At 46.4% G+C, this 20,870-nt stretch overlaps 1 protein-coding gene across 13 annotated transcripts in view; it reads right to left on the bottom strand.

The window, feature by feature from the left end:
* LOC119950604 overlaps positions 1–19,647 on the bottom strand; it is a 342,477-nt gene extending 322,830 nt beyond the window's left edge. For all 13 annotated transcript variants that reach the window (XR_005457369.1, XR_005457368.1, XR_005457370.1 and 10 more), the window contains exons 1-2: positions 18,842–19,647; positions 7,526–7,569 (exon numbers count right to left, since the gene is read on the bottom strand). The gene's annotated coding sequence lies outside the window, so the exon portion shown is untranslated. The remainder of the gene's footprint in view (positions 1–7,525; positions 7,570–18,841) is intronic.
* Between the last annotated feature and the right edge of the window lie 1,223 nt (positions 19,648–20,870).

Here is a 20,870-nt window from a genome sequence, read left to right as displayed (position 1 = left end):
AGCAGTCTCCTGGTAGCATGATGTATTATGGGATAACACAGGCTGCAACTGGATGCAGCTTTAACCAAAAGATGCTCCAGACCTTGAGGTTAATTCATTCTGATTTATTGAACCAGTAGCACAGTTAGCACAATTCTCTATGAGTTCGACACTCTGCTAACCTAAGTGTGGTTACTCTGTCTGACTGAACCAGAGTAGCTCTTAGCCACATGCTGGAGGTGTGATACTGTAAATACACCCTGACTCACTCTGTAGATGTTCATCAGTGGAAAGAGGCTGAGTGTGAGTGCCTCGTGCCTTTTATAGTGAGATACCACCCCTGAGTGTCCTGCCTGCTTATTGGTCATGTCCTGTTCTCTGTGTTCAATAGCTGCCTGTCTGTATATCATTATCTGCATATCGTGACAGGTGGGACCTGTACAAGCAAGATAGGTTGCATCTGAACCAGAGAGGCACCAATATCCTGGGAGGGAGGTTTTCTAGTACTCTTTGGATGGAGTATGGGAACTTGATTTGTAGTCCAGCAACTAAGGTAGTCGATGTTCAGGACGTCAAAGCATGTAGTAAGGCAGTGGGGAAGGTAACACTGACAAAGGAGAGTACTTGCAGGTACGGAAATGGGTTGAAGCGTGCATACTTCAACGCAAGAAGCATCAGGAGTAAGGTGGATGAACTTAAGGCATGGATCAGTTCTTGGGACTACGATGTGTTGGCCATCATGGAAACTTGGATAGAAGAGGGGCAGAAATGGTTGTTGGAGGTTCCTGGTTATCGATGTTCAAATAAGATTAGGGAGGGTGGTAAAAGAGGTGGGGGGTGGCATTGTTAATTAGAGATAGTATAACAGCTGCAGAAAGGCAGTTGGAGGAGGATGCGCCTATTGAGGTAGTATGGGTTGAAGTCAGAAATAGGAAAGGAGCAGTCACTTTGTTGGGAGTTTTCTATAGGCCCCCCAATAGCAGCAGAGATATGGAGGCACAGATTGGGAAACAGATTTTGGAAAGGTGCAGAAGTCACAGGGTAGTAGTCATGGGTGACTTCTACTTCCCAAATATTAAGTGGAAACTCTTCAGATCAAATAGTTTGGATGGGGTGTTTGTGCAGTGTGTCCAGTAAGCTTTTCTAACACAGTATGTAGATTGTCCAACCAGAGGGGAGGCCATATTGAATTTGGTACTTGGTAATGAACCAGGCCAAGTGATAGATTTGTCAATGGGGCAGCATTTTTGAGATAGTGACCACAATTCTGTGACTTTCGCTTTAGTAATGGAGAGGGATAGGTGCGTGCAACAGGGCAAGGTTTACAATGGGGGAAGGGTAAATACGATGGCATCATCAAGAACTGAAGTGCATAAGTTGGGAACATAGGTTGTCAGGAAAGGACACAATTGAAATGTGGAACTTGTTCAAGGAACAGATACTACGTGTCCTTGATATGTATGTCCCTGTCAGGCAGGGAAGAGATGGTCGAGTGAGGGAACCATGGTTGACAAGAGAGGTTGAATGTCTTGTTAAGAGGAGGAAGGAGACTTATGTAAGGTTGAGGAAACTAAGCTCAGACAGGGTGCTGGAGGGATACAAGATAGCCAAGAGGGAACTGAAGAAAGGAATTAGGAGAGCTAAGACAGGGCATGAAATATCTTTGGCGGGTAGGATCAAGGAAAACCCCAAGGCCTTTTACACATATGTGAGAAATATGAGAATGACTAGAGCAAGGGTAGGTCCGATCAAGGACAGTAGCGGGAGATTGCGTATTGAGTCTGAAGAGATAGGAGAAGTCTTGAACGAGTACTTTTCTTCAGTATTTACGAATGAGAGGGGCCATATTGTTGGAGAGGACAATGTGAAACAGACTGGTAAGCTCGAGGAAATACTTGTCAGGAAGGAAAATGTGTTGGGCATTTTGAAAAACTTGAGGATAGACAAGTGTCCCAGGCCTGACGGGATATATCCAAGGATTCTATGGGAAGCAAGAGATGAAATTGCAGAGCAATTGGCAATGATCTTTTCGTCCTCACTGTCAACAGGGTTGGTACCAGGGGATTGGAGAGTGGCGAATGTCGTGACCCTGTTCAAAAAAGGGAATAGGGATAACCCTGGGAATTACAGGCCAGTTGTCTTACTTCAGTGGTAGGCAAAGTAATGGAAAGGGTCCTGAGGGATAGGATTTCTGAGCATCTGGATAGACGCTGCTTGATTAGGGACAGTCATAGAACATAGAACAGTACAGCACAGAACAGGCCCTTCGGCCCTCGATGTTGTGCCGAGCAATGATCACCCTACTCAAATCCACATATCCACCCTATACCCGTAACCCAACAACCCCCCCTTAACCTTACTTTTTAGTACACTACGGACAATTTAGCATGGCCAATCCACCTAACCCGCACATCTTTGGACTGTGGGAGGAAACCGGACCACCCGGAGGAAACCCACGCACACACGGGGAGGACGTGCAGAGTCCACACAGACAGTGACCCAGCCGGGAATCGAACCTGGGACCCTGGAGCTATGAAGCATTTATGCTAACCACCATGCTACCGTGCTGCCCCAGATCAGCACAGATTTGTGAGGGGCAGGTCTTGCCTCACAAGAGGAGGTGACCAAGCATGTGGATGAAGGTAAAGCAGTGGATGTCGTGTACATGGATTTTAGTAAGGCATTTGATAAGGTTCCCCATGGTAGGCTTATGCAGAAAGTAAGGAGGCATGGGATAGTGGGAAACTTGGCCAGTTGGATAACGAACTGGCTAACCGATAGAAGTCAGAGAGTGGTGGTGGATGGAAAATATTCAGCCTGGAGCCCAGTTACCAGTGGCGTACCGCAGGGATCAGTTCTGGGTCCTCTGCTGTTTGTGATTTTCATTAATGACTTGGATGAGGAAGTTGAAGGGTGGGTCAGTAAATTTGCAGAAGATTGGTGAAGTTGTGGATAGTGAGGAGGGCTGGTGTCGGTTGCAAAGAGACATAGATAGGATGCTGAACTGGGCTGAAAAGTGGCAGATGGAGTTTAACCCTGAAAAGTGTGAGGTTTTCCATTTTAGAAGGACAAATGTGAATGCGGAATACAGGGTTAACGGTAGGGTTCTTGGCAATGTGGAGGAGCAGAGAGATCTTGGGGTCAATGGTCATAAATCTTTGAAAGTTGCCAGTCAAGTGGATAGAGCTGTGAAGCAGGCCTATGGTGTGCTATCGTTCATTAGCAGAGGGATTGAATTTAAGAGCCATGAGGTGATGATGCAGCTGTACAAAACGTTGGTAAGGCCACATTTGGAGTACTGTGTGCATTTCTGGTCGCCTCATTTTAGGAAGGATGTGGAAGCTTTGGAAAAGGTGCAAAGGAGATTTACCAGGATGTTGCCTGGAATGGAGAGTCGGTCTTACGAGGAAAGGTTGAGGGTGCTAGGCCTTTTCTTATTAGAACAGAGAATGATGAGGGGAGACTTGATAGAGATTTATGATCAGGGGAATAGATAGAGTAGACAGTCAGAGACTTTTTCCCCGGGTGGAACAAACCATTACAAGGGGACATAAATTTAAGGTGAATGGTGGAAGATATAGGGGGGATGTCAGAGGTAGGTTCTTTACCCAGAGAGTAGTGGGGGCATGGAATGCCCTGCCTGTGGAAGTAGTTGAGTCGGAAACATTAGGGACCTTCACGCGGATATTGGATATGTACATGGATTACGGTAGAATGATGGGGTGTAAATTAATTTGTTCTTAATCCAGGACAAATGTTCGGCACAACATCGTGGGCCGAAGGGCCTGTTCTGTGCTGTATTTTCTATGTTCTATGTATTTCCCTTAGAAAGTGTTCATTGGACATCTGCCATGCTTCTGTTATACTTAGAGGGCTACACCTAAGCTTGTTTCTCAAGGTACTCTCATGTAAAAATATAATAGGTACTAGCAATAACTAATATTGACTCCCAGCCCCACAACCCTCCATAATCTCTGCCTTTCTCCAAATCTGGATTGCTGAGCATGCTTATTTCATCATTAATGATCATGCCATCAGTTGCTTTGGTCCTAAGCTCAGGAATTCCCTGCCCTATCTCTATCCTCCTCCTTTCAGGTACTCCTTGAAACCTTTGTCTTTGACCAAGCTTTTGGTCACCTGTCCTATTATCTCCTTCCATGGCTCAGCGTCAACATTTGTCTGATAATGTTCCTGTGAAGTACCTTGGGATACTTTATGACGTTAAATTCTCTTATATAAATGCCAGTTATTGTTATTTAGCTGATGAAAATGTCTCAGGTGTTTATATGACACAGTAGTAGATAAACTTGTTTAGTTATTATGGATGTACAACTACAGATTGAGTTTATTAATTAAACTGTTCTGAAATTCCATTTATCAAGAGCTCCCATATGATCAAACTGGATGATTATTAACTTAAGTCCATAACTTGTTTACTCCTTGAACAGTAGGTGAGGTAATCCCTCAGAACTCAATGAAATCCATTGTTACCCTCCAAGAAAGGGTTGCAGACTGCAGTAGTCGAACCTCCTTTTGCTGGCTACTTGGAACCTGTCCGACTTCTAAGCTTTTTAAATCCAGAATATCAACTTATATTAATGAAGCATCTCAAATCTCTGCCTGTATTCTACGTTCTGTTTATACTCCTTGTCAAACTGTTTGCAGCACCCATTTATATTTCATGATAAATCACTTTTAAGTACCTCACTATAGGAGAATTATTATTGTTTATTCATTGTAACTCTGTCTCCTCTATTTATATATATTTACCAATTAGTTATGTGAATAAAATATGCAACATAAATATACATATTAAAAATATTGAACTTGATTGTTTGCTGTAAAATGTGAAACTAGATTACATAGTCAAAGGGAACTGGATGGCTGATTTGCAATAGCTGTTCTTTTGTGGGTGATAGAGGTAATTCTCTAACTTTATGCTCCTTAGGGGAAACCTGGCACAACAGAAGTGCCTATTGGGTTTTGGGATTCCACTGTGCAGGAACCTCCAAACATTTGTTTATATGAGCAGAAAATGAAGATTGATCTGAGCTTTAATGTCAACATAAGTTTCCATTGGTCAAAACTTCATGCAGGAACCACAAGTCAGAATATTACCCCAAGTCCAGTGGTCTCATGGTATGGCTCTGACCTATTTGTAACTCTTCCCCCTTCATGTGAGTATCTCACAGACTTGCTGCTCTATATCCCTTTGGGGGGATTCTATGTCCTGTCAAAAGGATTATGGAAGTGAGACATATTCACATCCTGTTGTCCTCTTGCTTCACAATGAGAAAGGAAAACAAGATGCCGCTCTTGAGAACAGGGTGGGGGAGGCACAGGACGTGGAGGGCATGGTAATGGAGGTAAGATGATTGAGGAGAAGGATTAGAAGTGGAGAGAAAGATGGTGGGAAGAAGGAACTGAAGTGCAGGATGGGCTGGCAACCAGCGATAAAGGGTAGGGTAGTGGAGTAGAAGGAAGTGGAAGTGAGGATGGTGGAGGGGAGGGCAGGGTAGAGGGGTTATCTTATAATTCATAATAAATGAAAAAGGGGTCTACCAGTTGTTTTGCCACATATTTACATTGTATATTCAGCTGGACGGTTTTGTTACTCAGCGAAAAACTATTTTCAGGAGCAAACAAACTAGTGTGAACCGAGTTGACACAAAGCAATTGTATTTACAATATACATCAGATCCCAGTCAGGTCTGCTCTGTCAGTTCCAGACTTGACCAACTTTATACAGATCTCAATCATGAATGTCCTCGGGCTCCCCGCCCCTTTAGCGTTGGAGCTCTTTTCGGCGAGACTCATGGGGACACTGATTGCTCCAACCAGATAGGTTATAACACTATTTTTAAAAAGTACATTTGTAGTTTATTTAGGAAATATGTTCAGGAATCTTCCCCAGGTCCCATGCCTCTGTAATGTAACACAAATGCTGATTCTCACCTGGTACCTATCTCAATTCAATTCATTCATCATGGTTTCTCCTTCCTGCTTCCATGTGGTAATGTCTTGTCCAAAGCCCCTCCTCATTTCCCCCCTCCCCCACTAACTTTTTAAAATCTGTGCACAACATTACAGTTTTCAAAGAATGTTAATAGAAATGGTTTCCTGCCAGAACTCCGCTCACCCTCAAAAAAACATTTGGAAGAACAATTTGTAATTATAGTAATTATAGTAAAACATTGACTAATGCTCATTCTGTTTGGAATCAGTCTCAATGAGAAGCACATCTCAGCTGCTGAGAGTGACAACAAAAAAGCCAGAAGTTCATGAAGTTGCCATGCTGAACCTGCAAGTGTGCATGGCACTGCAAAATGATCATTGAATTGCTTGTAAACAGATCTTTAGTTGATGGAATTCATCAACTTTCACTTTTCATATTGGATAATATTGCTGAATTTAGTATTTATTTAGGAGTTAGTCACAACATCTAATGAAAAGTAACAAAACAAAACTTAAAAAATAATTCCTTCGTGTGGTCTCACACTGCCTTGTTGAATGGAACCAAGGTCACTGGTTATAGGGCAGAATTTGCATCATGATGATAGGAAAAAGAATGGGCCATTTTGCCCTTTGAGACCTCTGCCTTCTGTGTCAGATCACGATTGATATGTACCTTGAAGCCATTTGTCCACCTTTGCCCCATATCCCTTGATACTTTTACTTAACAAAAATTAATAATTTCAGTCTTGAAAATTTCAGTTGACCCAGCTTTCGGCAAACGGGTTCCAGATTTTCACTGGGGTGAATTCTCTGCCTCCCGGCCCCAGGTTTATTGGCGGCACGCCATCACTGGCAGCGGGATTCTGTTTCCACTGCTGGCCAATGGGATTTACCATTGTCGCCACCACACGCTGCCAGGAAACCCTCGGCTGGGAGTGCACTACCGCCAGAACAGAGAATCCTGCCAGAGGAGAATTCACTCTATTGTGTAAAAATGTATTTTCAGGATTTCACTCCTGAAAGGCCTAGATCTAAGTTTAGGTTTGTATCTCCTAGTCTCTGTTTCCACCATGTCCATTACTATTATCACTTAAATACCTTGATTTTATCACCCTTCAACCTGCTAAACTCAAAGGAATGCAAGTCAAATGTATGCAACCACTCCTCCCAATTTAACCCTTTGAGCTTTGTCTTTCACTTTACCTTTGAGTGGTGAATAAAATAAATATGCAGAGTGAAATAAAGATTTGGATACAATCCTGACATTTTCCATATGATATAATGAGGAACAAACAAACACCTTGGGACATTTTGCATACATTAAAGGCACAATATAGGTCAAATTGAATGCCTTGACACTAGGTAGCAGTGCACATTTGATTTTCAATGCAGAAAAAATTCTACAAAATGTGGTTATTGACAACAAACTGATAGGCATTTCAGCCTGACTGTCCCATTCAACTGTTAAAGTGTGACTTTTTAAAAAATGGTTCCTCAAATTAACCTGAAAATAATCAAAATGGGATGGGGCAAGAAAGAGTATTTTCTATAGCTACATGTGTAGATATTTGCATAAATCCAAACTACTTACCAGTTGGAATGACTGCATTAGGAAAGTGCTGAGGGATCTGTTTCCTGAAACAGCCAAAGCAAAGAGGTAATAAGTTACTTATACCCTAATCCAGTATTAACAATCGTCTGTAAGATGCATGTAAACCTGCTGTATGGTGGAGTTTTATGTTAGTCCATCGTTAAACCAGACTCTCAGCTATGTGCAAAGTTTATGGTGCCCAGATGCTATTAAATATATGCATGTGTTTGTCAGATTTACGAGGGGCCACTTGATTTAATGGCCTTCTTAAATCGCTAGTCCTTTACGCTGGAAATGATACAGGAGACACCGAATAAAAGGAAGTGAGTTATTAAAAAAAACGCAACTATAGGTGCAAAAGTTTTATGTTTGCTGTCACTAAAAGATTTGCTCTGGGTTTTACATTCAGTAGTTCTGAAATTACAGAGCTATTCCTCAATCTATTGGAAATTCTCTCTCCACACCTCCCCCACCAACCAAAAACTGTTACTGATGGGGCAACTGTTACTCCTTCATAAACTAATCTACATCAATAATTGATATTTACATAGCCCCTTTAAAGCATTCAAAAACAAAGGTTATGACACCAAATCACATAAGAAGATAGTACATCAGATGAACTAAAATCTGGCAGCACGGTAGCATTGTGGATAGCACAATTGCTTCACAGCTCCAGGGTCCCAGGTTCGATTCCGGCTTGGGTCACTGTTTGTGCCGAGTCTGCACATCCTCCCCGTATGTGCGTGGGTTTCCTCCGGGTGCTCCGGTTTCCTCCCACAGTCCAAAGATGTGCAGGTTAGGTGGATTGGCCATGATAAATTGCCCTTAGTGTCCAAAATTGCCCTTAGTGTTGGGTTGGGTATGGGGATAGGGTGGAGGTGTTGACCTTGGGTAGGGTGCTCTTTCCAAGAGCCGGTGCAGACTCGATGGGCCGAATGGCCTCCTTCTGCACTGTAAATTCTATAATTCTATGTAAGTTTTGAGGAGCGCCCTTAAGAAGGAAAGCAAAATAGAGAGATGTGAAGTTCTTGGGCATGTATTACAGAGCTTGGAGCCTAGGCAGCTGAAAGCACAGCCAACAGTGGTACCCCATAGCTATGCCTCCTTTGTCCTGGCCAAAACCTCAATATGTTTTGTCAGACGGCACGGTAGCCCAGTGGTTAGCACTGTTGCTTCACAGCACCAGGATCCCAGATTCGATTCCCGGCTAAGTTCAGAGTCTGTGTGGAGTCTGCACATTCTCCCTGTGCCTACGTTCTCCCTGTCCCTGTCCTCCGGGTGCTCCGGTTTCCACCCACAAATCCCAAACGACGTGCTGTTAGGTAATTTGGATGTTCTGAATTCTGCCTCAGTGTACCCAACCAGGTGCCAGTGTGTGGCGACTCGGGGATTTTCACAGTAATTTCATTGCAGAGTTAATATAAGCCTACCTGTGACAATAATTTTTAAAAAGAAAGAAAAGATCCAGGGTTCCCTACTCCTGCCAGCCTTGCCCTTCATCCTAACAGGGCCATATAGACCCTGAACTCTAGCTATTTCACGTTTAAAGGCCTCCCACTTGCCGGAGATCCCTTTGCCCTCAAACAAGCTACTCCAATCAACCCTTGGCAGCTCTTAGCTAATTCCATTAAAAGTCGCCTTGTCCCAATTTAGAACTTGCACCTGTCAGTCCCTTTCCATAACTATTTTAAATTTATTGAACTATGGTCACTGGTCCCAAAAACCACCTCAGTCGCTTGCCCTGCCCTATTTCCCAAGAGTAGGTCACGGTTTGCCCTTTCCCAAGTATAGAATTAGAATTAGAACAGTATAGCACAGAACAGGCCCTTCGGCCCTCGATGTTGTGCCGAGCAATGATCACCCTACTCAAGCCCACGTATACCTTACCAGTAACCCAACAACCCCCATTAACCTTATTTTTATTTTATTTTTTTAGGACACTATGGGCAATTTAGCATGGCCAATCCACCTAACCCGCACATCTTTGGACTGTGGGAGGAAACCGGAGCACCCGGAGGAAACCCACGCACACACGGGGAGGACGTGCAGACTCCGCACAGGCAGTGACCCAGCCGGGAATCGAACCTGGGACCCTGGAGCTGAGAAGCATTTATGCTAACCACCATGCTACCGTGCTGCCCACTAAGTAGGAGCCTCATGAAACTGCCTGAGGAAACTTTCCTGAACACACTTAACTAATTCCACCCATCTAAGCCCTTAACACGATGGCAGTCCCAGTCTATGTTAGGAAAATTAAAATCCCCTAATATGGCAACCCTATTACTCCTATAAATCTCCCCAATCTCCCTGCATATTGGCCCCTGCATAAGGGGCTGTTTAGCTCACTGGGCTAAATCGCTGGCTTTGAAAGCAGACCAAGGCAAGCCAGCAGCACGGTTCGATTCCCGTAACAGCCTCCCCGAACAGGCGCCGGAATGTGGCGGCAAGGGGTTTTTCACAGTAATTTCATTTGAAGCCTACTTGTGACAATAAGCGATTTTTATTTCATTTTCGTTTCTTCTAATTCCCCTTGACTATTTGGGGTTATAATATAGCCCTAACAAGGTCACCATCTCTTTCTTATTTCTTAGTTCCACCCACAAAGCCCAGCTGGATGATCCCTCAGTTATTTCATCTCTGACTACTGACGCGATGCTCCCCTTAATCAAAAATGAAACTCCCCCTCCTCTCTTTCCTCCACCTCTGTCCCGCCTAAAGCACCTGTACCCTGGAACATTAAGGTGCCAGTCCTGTCCTTCCCTTAGCCATGTTTCAGTCATGACTATAATATCCCAGGCCCTCGTACCTATCCATGCCCTAAGTTCAACAGCCTTACCTGTCAGCCGTCCTGCATTGAAATAGATGCAGTTCAATCCAACAGGTTTTACCCGCTCCCTGCCGTGCTCCTGCCTATCATGTTTATTCAGCTTGCTGTTGCTGAGTACTGCGTCTCCTTTCAGTGCCTCATTTGCTTCCCTGCTGCTGAGGATCCCACCACCTGCTAATCTAGTTTAAACCTTCCCTTGTAGCACTAGCAAATGTGCCCCCCAGGATTTTGGTCCCCCTCCAGTTCACATGTAACCCATCCCTCTTAAACAGGTCACCTTAGCCCCAGGAAAGATCCCAGTGATCTAAGAATCTGAATCCCTGCCCTCTGCAAAAATTCTTTAGCCACGTATTCATCTGCCATATTTCTCCTGTTCTTACCCTCAGTAGCACGTGGCACTCGAATTAATCCAGAGATTACCACCCTCAAGGTTCTGCTTCTTAACCTTTTTCTTAGCTCTCTATAATCACTTCTCAGGACCTCATCTCTATTTCTATTTACATCATTTGTGCCAACGTGCACAAGAACTTCTGACTGCTCACCTTCCACCTTGAAAATGTTCTGCAGTCGGTCCCTGGCACCCAGGAGGCAATACACCATCCTGGACTCCCGTTTGCAGCCACAGAATCTCCTGTCTGACCCACTAACTATTGAGTGTTGGAACCAACAATTCTACGGACACGTGCTTGTAGGATTAGAATAGCGGTTTTAATATACTTACAACAGAGCCAGCCTGTTAGCCGTTGAACTTTCAGTGAACTGGCCGGCTGAACCTGTGGCACTGATCTTTATACAGCAGCTCCAGGGGGAGGAGTCCTGGGCGGAGCCAAGGGAGAAGCCCAGTACAACTCTCGAGTATTCCCAGAGTGACTCCCCCTGGTGGTCAGGTAGTGCAACTGCACTTACAATATAGACACATATATATACAGATTATAATACCGTGTGAATCACATTCACCACATTGAGTCTCTCCGATCTCAAAGGTCCTGTTTACCATTACCCTTTCCCACTGTGCCCCAGAGCCAATCGTAGTGCCACAGATCTGGCTACTGCTACTTTCACCTGAACGGTCACCCCCCAACAGTATCCAAAACGGGATGCTTGTTTACGATAGAAATGGCCACAGGGGACTCCTGCACTCTCTGCCTGCTCCCTTTGCCTTTCCTGGTGGTCACCCAGCTACTCACTGCCTGCACCTTAGGTGTGACCACCTCATTAAAATTCCATTAAATTCTCAGCTTCCCGTATATTCCTGAGTGGATCCAGCTGCAGCACCCTAACTTGGTCTCCCAGGAGCTGCAGCGGGTGCACTTCCCATGGGTGTAGCCATCAGGGACAACGGAATTCTCTCTGAGATCCCACATCCTGGAGGATGTGGTGGAGCGATGTGGGGGATCCTTAATACGGTTCATTTGCCTCGAGTTAGCCAGTCAGGCACCGTCTAGAGAAGACCCATGAGTAACTACTGGAGCTGTACATAACAGTTAATGTGTTAAATAAATAAGTTTGTTAATCTCTACAATTCAGTGTGGACTCCTTTTGTTGTCCCTTACAAAAGCAATGTTTTTGAACCTCAAACTCATGGGGGTTGGAATGTGAAAGATCAGTAAGGAATGGAAATGAACAGTCGTGTCTTGGGGTTATGAAGGCATAAATGGGGGTTTCAGCAGAAGATGAGCTGAGACAGGAGCAAAGATGGGAAACGTTACTGAAGTGGAAGCAGATTTCATGATGGCATTAATATGAATTCAGAAATTCCTCTTGGGATCAAATGTGACACCAATGTTGTGACCAAATTGGTTTAATTTCAAACTGTAAGAAAGAGGGATGAGAGGATTGGTAGCTCAGGAACAAAGTTTGAAGTAGGAATAAAAACAATGGCTTCAGTCTTCCCGTTATTTAAATAATTGGAGGAAATTTCAACTCATCCAATACTGAATGTCGGGCAAGCAGTCTGATAGTTTAGCAACAGTGGAGTAATTGAGAGAGGTGACGGAGAGGTCGAACTGCATGTTGTGGGTACACCTAAAAATTATTGCTGTGCCTTCAGATCATGTCGCAAACAGGAAACATGCAAATGAGATATAGGAGGGAACCAAGGATAGATCTGACAGGAAAAGCAAAAGTAATGAAGCAGGAGCAGAAAGGAAAGCCATTGCAGATTCTCTGGCTATGGTTATATAGATAGGAGTGGAACCATGTGGAGCAGGTGGACAGTGAATAGGCGTTGGAGAAGGATGATGTGATTAACCGTGTCTTGCAGCCAGGTTGAGAAGGACGAGGAAAGTTTACCTTTGTCACAGTCACATAGGATGTTATTTGTGGCTTCATTAACTGATTTGTTGGTGCTGTGACAGGGGCAGAAACTTGATCGGAGGGATTGAAACCTGGAATTAAGGGAAAGATGGGATTGGATTTGGGAGGTGACAACGCATTCAAGGACTTTTTGAAATGTTATGGGGTTGAAGATAGATGGTAATTTACAAGGACCATTGTGTTTTGAGGAAATGATGGCAGCTTTAAAGTAGAGAGGGACATCACCTGAATAAAGAGAACTCCATGAAATAGTGGAGGCCAACCCAGGGCCTGCCACCAAGGAGATGACGGCGGTCTCCAATTCTTCCGAATCCCTCCCACCTGGCACCGGCGCATCTCAAGGGCAGTGGGAAAAACAAGGTGGCACAGCAACACCTGTGCCACAGGTAAGTAGACCTGGGCCCTCCAGCTCCAGGCCCTCCAGGGAACATCCACCAAGGACATCAAAGGCCATATGGCTTGGAAAGGAGTAGGCTGTCTCCACCTCTGGTGTGCATCCTGGAGACACACCCAGATGTATCATTAGGCAATGGAAGATTAAGAAGAGTGAGGATCACTGAGTGGTTCACTATTTGTAGCTAGGGGAATAGAAAAGTAAAATGTTCACTTGTAAAACATCTAACACCTGATGCGTGTGAAGCTCCTGCCACGTTAATCTTCACAGCAGGTCTGCCTGCACTCCAACCTGCTGTTGCCCTCCGCTCCCCGCCACCCCCTGCTCCCCAGTGATCCAGTGCAGACCCAGTTCAGAGGATGTGTGTGCACGCTGTCAGCAAAAAGAATGGAGTCAGACTTTTGCAGAAACTGAGGAATCTCAGTGAGCTTTTCTCACAGCGAGTGATGATCACTCTCTGCCTTGCATATTGTCCCGCTGTCAGTGCAGACAGAGGCTCATCATGCTGGAGTGATGGTACGCAGACCTTTGGAGGGTGAAACAGGGTGCTTGGGGAGGGTGGCGGTGTGATGGGGGGTTTTGGGGTAGACTGGGAATTGGGAGTGAAGGTGGGAGATGGAAGGGAAAGAGGTAGACGGGAAGAGGAGATGGGGAAGGTGGGAAATGGGGGAAGGAGGAAAATGTGGGGAGGGAGAAGGAAGGATTTGGGGGAAGGAGGGAAATGGGGGAGGGGTTGGAGGAATTAGGTGATGGAGGGAAATGGGATGGTGAGCTGATGGACAGAGCGTTGTTATGAGAATCTGGAGAGGATGGGGGCCCCCCTGTTCCTCTCAGCATGTTGGAAATTTGCCACTGCCTGTCCTCCATCCTCTGGCTCTTCCTTGGGCTTATCCGCCAGCTCTTCCAGAATATAGCTGTCATGCACCCTCACTGGGTAGTGGACACACACGCGCATGACATGAAGATGGAGGTCGCACATAATCTGAACATTCCAGGAGTGGAACCCCTTCCTGTTAATAAAAGACACTTCCTGATGCCCCAGTGTGTGCAGGGCAACATGCGTGCCATTGATTGCCCCTGAACCTGGGTCATCCCGGTGATGGCAGCAAGTCCGGGCGCCTTGTGGGCCTGTTCCATCTCATGTTCCTGGGCATACAGAGCATCCGTGACCTCCCGGATGCACTTGTGGACTGTAGATTGTGAAATGCCACATAGGTTCCCACTCAATCCCTGGAATGACCCAGTGGTATAAATGTTAAGGGCTGCGGTGACATTCAAGACCACTGGAGGTGGGTGACCTCCTCCATAATGTTCCATGCCGCGAGGCATGGCACAGGTGCTGCACTGTCTCTCTGCTGAGACGGAGTCTTCTGCAGCACATGCTGTCGGTCATCTCATCGAATGACCAACGACACTTTGGGCCATCACTGGCCTCTCCTTCTGGGTCCCTCCCCCGCCTGATGGGCAGCCAGGTCTTCAGGGTATGTGTTGGCCCCTGCACTTGAGGTGTCACCTCCAGCCTGCTCATTAGCATTAATGATATCCTCGCCATTTTGGGGCGAGATCTGAAACTCACTATCAGGAGTGGCCGGGTGAATTGTACACTGGTTTGTGCCCGGCACCAATCTCCATTTTTCCCTTTCCTGCTATTTACCCAGTGTACCCATACCTGCGCCAGGCGCGCAATGCGGTGGTTAAATCACGCCCATAGTGTGAAAAAAGAAAGTCCAAAAGCTGGCGAGTTAGGGGCAGGACCAAAACATATGCCTGTTATCTACTATGGCAAGAGAACAGGGGTCACATCTCTCAACATTCAGGAAAAACCTGTTTATCCTTGCCTTGGTCAAGTAAGTCCGATGTAGCACTCTGAACTGAATTAGGCTCCACCGGGCACATGAAAACATGGAGTTGACCCTGTATACGGCCTCTCTCCAAACCACACCAGTCAAATGGACACAAATGTGATCAAGATGCCTCTTCATTAGTTGTCCGCGAACACGGACCGGATGTAAGATGGGACTGGTCTAACAAACAACGACCCCTGGAAGCCAGTGAAGACCCTCACCAAAGTTGCAAATGGAGATCTCTTGGCCAGGTGTGAAACAGGGGAGTGGGCGCTACCCAGTGGGGCAACGATTTTGCATTTCTTGCAAGTGGTGCACCTTAATGGTGATGTCGGGAAGCAATAATCCCAAATGAGTGTGAAGCCATCAACCCATTAACAGCTTGGCTGGGACCACTCCCGTGACTGCATGTGGAGTGGTGTGATACGATACAGAAATTGAGCCAGCTTGTGTCCATAGATCCCGTGGACTGTTTGCTCAGGCTGCGTTTTATCTTCTGGACAACACTTTCCATAAATCCATTCAATGTGGGGTGACAGGGCGCCATGCGGACATGCCGGATACTGTTCAATTTTATGAAGGTGGCATACTCCTCGCGAGTGAACGAGGCCTCGTTGTCCATAACTGGATCCTCGGAAACCCGTGCATGGAAAAAGAGACACGGAGCCAGTCGGTGATGGCTGGGGAAGTGGTAGATGCCATTCGGTGTATCTCCAGTCATTTCAAGTGCACGTTGACGAACACCAGGAACATAAAGCCCAGAAACGGCCCTGCGGAATCTGCATGAACATGGGCCCTGGGACGCCCAGGCCACTTCCACTGGAAGTTTCTGGTGGGCTTGACAGACAGAACAGCATTGAACAAGCAATTCTATGTCTGTATCTATGCCAGGCCATCGGACATAGCACCGGGCCAACATTTTCATCTTGGTAACTTTCGGATGCACGGCATGAAGGTCCTTCAAGAATAGTGCCTGGCCCTTCTCGGGAATGACAACCCTGGTACCCCAGAGGAGAACACTGGCCTCAACGATCAGCTCTACTATTTTTGTTGAAAAAGTTTTCAGTTCCACTGGGAGTTGGTGACGTGGACCATTGGTCAAAGCCAAATGTTGAACTTTGGATAAAATTGGGTCATACGGAGTCCAGTTGCGGATGCATGCAGCCATCGCCAGCAGGGAGTCCATGAAATTAAGGACCATCAGGACTTTATCCACCTTGGGGAGTCGACCACCTGCTCGGGCAATGGAAGTCAATGCAAAGCATCCGTGTGTGCAATCGAAGTTCCAGGGCAGCACAAAGGAGTGTTAATACGCTTTGAAAAGAAGGGCTAACCTTTGTATGCAGGCTGCGGCAATCAGCAGTACTTCTTTGTCTTCCCGAAACAGGCCCAGCAGTGGTTTGTGGTCCATTATGGTAAAACAATGATGACCGTGTACATTCTGGTGAAAGCGCTTGACCCTGAAGATAATCGCTAAGCCCACTTTTTCAATATGAACATACTTGCGCTCTGCAGCCATCAGTGTTCGAGAGGCATAAGCAATGAACCAATCGAGGCAGTCACCCATGTGGTGTGAGACCACTCCATCAATTCGATAAGGCGAGGCGTCGCATGTCAAGTATCGGGGCTTGGTGGCGTCATAATGCCTAAGAGCTTTGGAGGAGGTCAACGCCCGATTCACCAATTGGAAAGAAGAGTCTTATACTGTGCCTCCGTTACACCTGCTGTGAGGACATTGTCAAGGTAGACTGCTACTTGGGAACGGCCACGGAGAATCCCCTCCATCATGCGCTGAAAGGTGGTGCCGGCTGAAGAGACGCTGAATGGGAGTCGAGTATATTCATACAAGCCTTTGTGGGTATTGATTGTGACAAACTTTCTGGAGGCTTTATGGAGCTTGAGCTACAAGTACGCGTTACTCACGTCAGTTTGTCAAAGTTGCGAAGATGTCCTCAATACAGGGGAGAAGGTAAAGATCTAGACGTGATGCTGTTTTGACTGTGAATTTATAATCGCCAGATGGGTGAGCAGACTGGTCTGGTTTCATGACCAGTACCGCCTGTGCCGCCCAGTCAGCGAAATGAATCCGTTGCACGATTCCAAGGCCCTCCTAATGCCTCAATCCATCCTCAACCTTTCCCATAAGGGGACAGGCCATACTCTGAAAAAATGAGGTTCGGCCTGCAGGTCTTCCTGGATCTTTGCTACAGCCCATTCTATTTCCCCAAGGCTCACCCCAAAAATGTCAAGGATATTTTGCAACACAGCCTGCAAACCTCCAGATTCCACCTGGAGGATCTGCAGCCAGTCAAGGCGCAGCTGACATAGCTAGTTGCGGCTGAGCAGACAGGATCCATTCCCCTGCACCATAAAGAGGGGAAGACAAAGAGATAGATGCTCATAGGTCAGTAGGGTGAGACTGGATCCTTTGATAGACAGCTACTCCCCAGTATAGGTGGGCAGTTGAAGTCGACAAACACTCACCCCGAGGCAGATTCAGTTGAAAACGTTGGGTGGGGCAATAGATATTGCACTACCAGTGTCCAGTTCCATTCGGAGAGGTGACTATTGCCGAACACGGATAGGAGCCATTCAGGGCATGGTCAGGCAGTTCAGCTGCATTTCCGAGTCTGCGGAGCCTCTTCAGGGTCATTAACATGGTGGGTGTGAGCATGGCATCGGCAGCCGGCACAACCTGTGTGAGAAGGTGGCGCCGCAGCAGGTGGTTACGGTGGCCACTCTCGGCACAGGAGCCAGGAGAGGGTGTGTGACGGTGCTTCTGATCAAGAGGCTGCCGTCCCACAGCCTCGCGAAGGTTGGCCCGTGGAGGCATTGGGTGCTGTTTCAGGACATTGACGTCCATTTGCTGTATGCCCCGCATTGCACTTTCCCACAAGAAAACAATTTGTAATGCCTGCAGAAAAGCCAAGGAACCTTCACTGTGCCGACATTTCTGAATATAATGGTTTTTAATGCCGCAGACTAAACGGTCCCTCAGCATGTCAGCAAACACAGCTCCATAATCACAGTCCTCAGCGATTTTATGTAGCCGGGAGATATATTCAGCAACTGACTGTCCCTCCGCTTGCACCTCCATGTTAAATCTGTATCTCTGTACGATGATACAGAGCGTCAGGCTGAAGTGGCTGCCCACCAGCATAACTACTTGTATAAATACAATGGTGTCAATCGCTACTGGAAACATGAGGCCCCGAATAATCCTTTATGTATGTGCGCCGCAGGCTGTCAGCAGAATTACCTTCTGGTGATCATTTTCATAATATTATTCGCCCTGAAGAAATAGCAGACCTATTCTGTGTGTTGGGGCCATGACTTTATCGCAGGGTCAAAAATGGGTGAACAAGTCATGCCTTATTCCCAAGCGAGCGAAAGTAGCAACGGATGGCAGAGGTGGCAGAGGTACACATCGACAGCTTCCAGTTGATCCTCATTGCCAGTTTAGTAAACGGAGTCAGTTGAGTAAAAATAAAGACATGGTTTATTCACAACAGAAACATATGTGCACAGGACTTGATTAGGCTTCACCAGCCCTTTCTCTCTTGGAGGCCTGTTGTGGTCAGGCCGACCTTATACACAACAGTCCCTGCCCCATAGTTAACGGGTGAGGGCATACTCCTGGAGCCACATGGGGACTGTCATCAACCTTGTCCGATGTGTCCCGTGCAGAATACTACACGATTACTATGGTCAGACAATGCAGTCTACATGTCCTTGATTGTGGCTACTTGTGCCTTGTCAGTCAGAACTGGTGATTTTGAGAATTGGGCAAATAGGGGCCAAAACCGACTCAATTGACCTTTTAAGATGCAAAGTCAAGCATTGTCCATACTTTTTGAGTTCAACTACCAAGATCTTGCTGAGTACTTCGGCCGTTAGTGGAGTGACTAGAGAAGAAGCTACCGTCGCCATCTTACCTCCAATTGAACCGTGAAGGCTTCAGAGTTTGAGTCTATCGTCGAAATCCGGGCCAATTTTTTCCGACTTTGCTTCTCTTGGGCAGCACAGAAATGAGGGAACTATCTCCAGATAATTTTTTTTTTTGGGAAGTTGTAGACCAGTGGTGCCGGTAAAAATGGTAGAAAGGTCAGGTTTCCTGCGGCATCCACCTCGCGTGCATCTTCCCCTCACATTGCGTCACCGGAAGCCCTTCTATAAGCCTTGCTGTCCTTTGCTCAGGCTAGTGGTTCATTTGCAAGGGAAATAATGAATGACTTAGCCAAATGCTTTAAAGTTAAATAAGTTTGCATGTTAAAGAAAAGAGAGAAATTTTTTTAAAGTTGTATATTTGAATGGTATTAGAATAATAGAATAGGTACAGCACATAATATTTCCATTTATAATGCTCAGGATCCTGTATGTTTTCTTATCATTTTCACAACCTGTCCTGCTGCCGAACAATTTGCATATTCACACCCCCGGGTTCCTCTACTCCTGCAGAGAATTGTATCCTTTTGTGAGGGCCAGGAAGAATCCAGCACGAGTTTGTGGAGCCAAGCAGAAAGTAACTTTAATTACAAGAATAGGTAACACAGGGCCAATAGTTCATTGCTGGTTCCGTCTCCAGCGGTACTACACTGGCCAGCTCTATTTATACAGCTGTGCTGTGAATGATTGCCCCACCTTCCTCATATTCCCCAAGTAACATGGGGTAAACAATTGTCGCCAGTCAATAGGATCCGGGCAGGTTATAACTCCACCCCCCAAAGTCCGAGGCATCCACGGAAGAGGCAGCCTCCTGGATCTAATGTGGTGCAACTGCTTACGTTCGACACAGCCCTGGGCTTACAACTGATAAGAGATGGCCCTGTTTGTCGAATGATAACGCCAGAGACCCACTGAGTGCCGCCGGCAATATTGTGAACAAAAACCAGGTCCCTGGGCGCAAACTGCCAGACAGGCCAATGTCAAGGCAGACAATGTCCCTGCCGTTCCCGATTTTGGCATACCTTTGCGCCAATGTTTGGAATAACCATGCTTAGGCGGGTACGAAGTGTGCTGCCGATTAGGTGTTCTGCGGGAACTATCCCAATCACCGCCTGTGGCGTGGTCCTATAACAAAATGTCCATGGACCCGGAAGACTGTTTCCTGAGTGAGGAAGACTGTTTCCTGAGGCCCCGCTTGAATGTCTGCACTACGTGCTCCACCAACCCATTGGAAGCTGGGTGGTACAGGGCAGTCTGAATATGCCGTATACCGTTCACCTTCACGAAACCTGCGAATTCCTCACTGTCATTGTCAGTGACAAGCACCTCAGGGAGGCAATAGTGCTAAAAGATCAATGCATCTTCTCTATGGTTGCATGCGATGTTGTTCCTACCACCCAATGTACCTCAATCGACTTTGAATGGGCATCGTTCAATAAGAGGAACATGGATCCTTGAAAAGGGCCGGCGAAATCGGCATTTAGTCATGCCCAATGCCAGCCTGGCCATTCCCAGTGATGCAGAGGTGCGGCTGGCGGAAGCTTCTGATGTTTCTGGCAAAAGGAGCAGCGGTGGGCCATCTTCTCAATGTCGGCGTCAAGGCCTGGCCGCCAGACATAACTCCGCGCCAACATTTTCATATTGGTCACACCGGGATGACCATTGTGGAGTCCTTTAGGATCACTTCCTGCCCTTTATCTGGGATGACCACACGTGTCCCCCACAATAGCATACCATCTTCAACACTGAATTTGGACATTCTGGAGGACAGTAACTCGCCTGGGAGCTGTCTGTGCTGCCCACCATATAAAACCACGTGTTGAACCTTGGATGGGATCGGGTCTGTCTGGGTCTACTCATGGATCTGTATACTGTGACAGACAAAGAGTACATAAAATTCAGGATCATGACCACCTTACCTGTCATAAAGGTCGACAAGAAGCCGGTTGACAAAGGCAACCGGCTCAGAGCATCTGCATTCACAATTTGCAGCCCTGGTTTATGCTCCAAAGGACGCCT

The sequence above is a fragment of the Scyliorhinus canicula genome, chromosome 16, assembly GCF_902713615.1.
Source record: "Scyliorhinus canicula chromosome 16, sScyCan1.1, whole genome shotgun sequence".
In the NCBI taxonomy this organism is placed as follows: domain Eukaryota; kingdom Metazoa; phylum Chordata; class Chondrichthyes; order Carcharhiniformes; family Scyliorhinidae; genus Scyliorhinus; species Scyliorhinus canicula.
The sequence above is the reverse complement of the archived record's forward strand: the minus strand, read 5'-3'. Positions and strand labels throughout refer to the sequence as shown.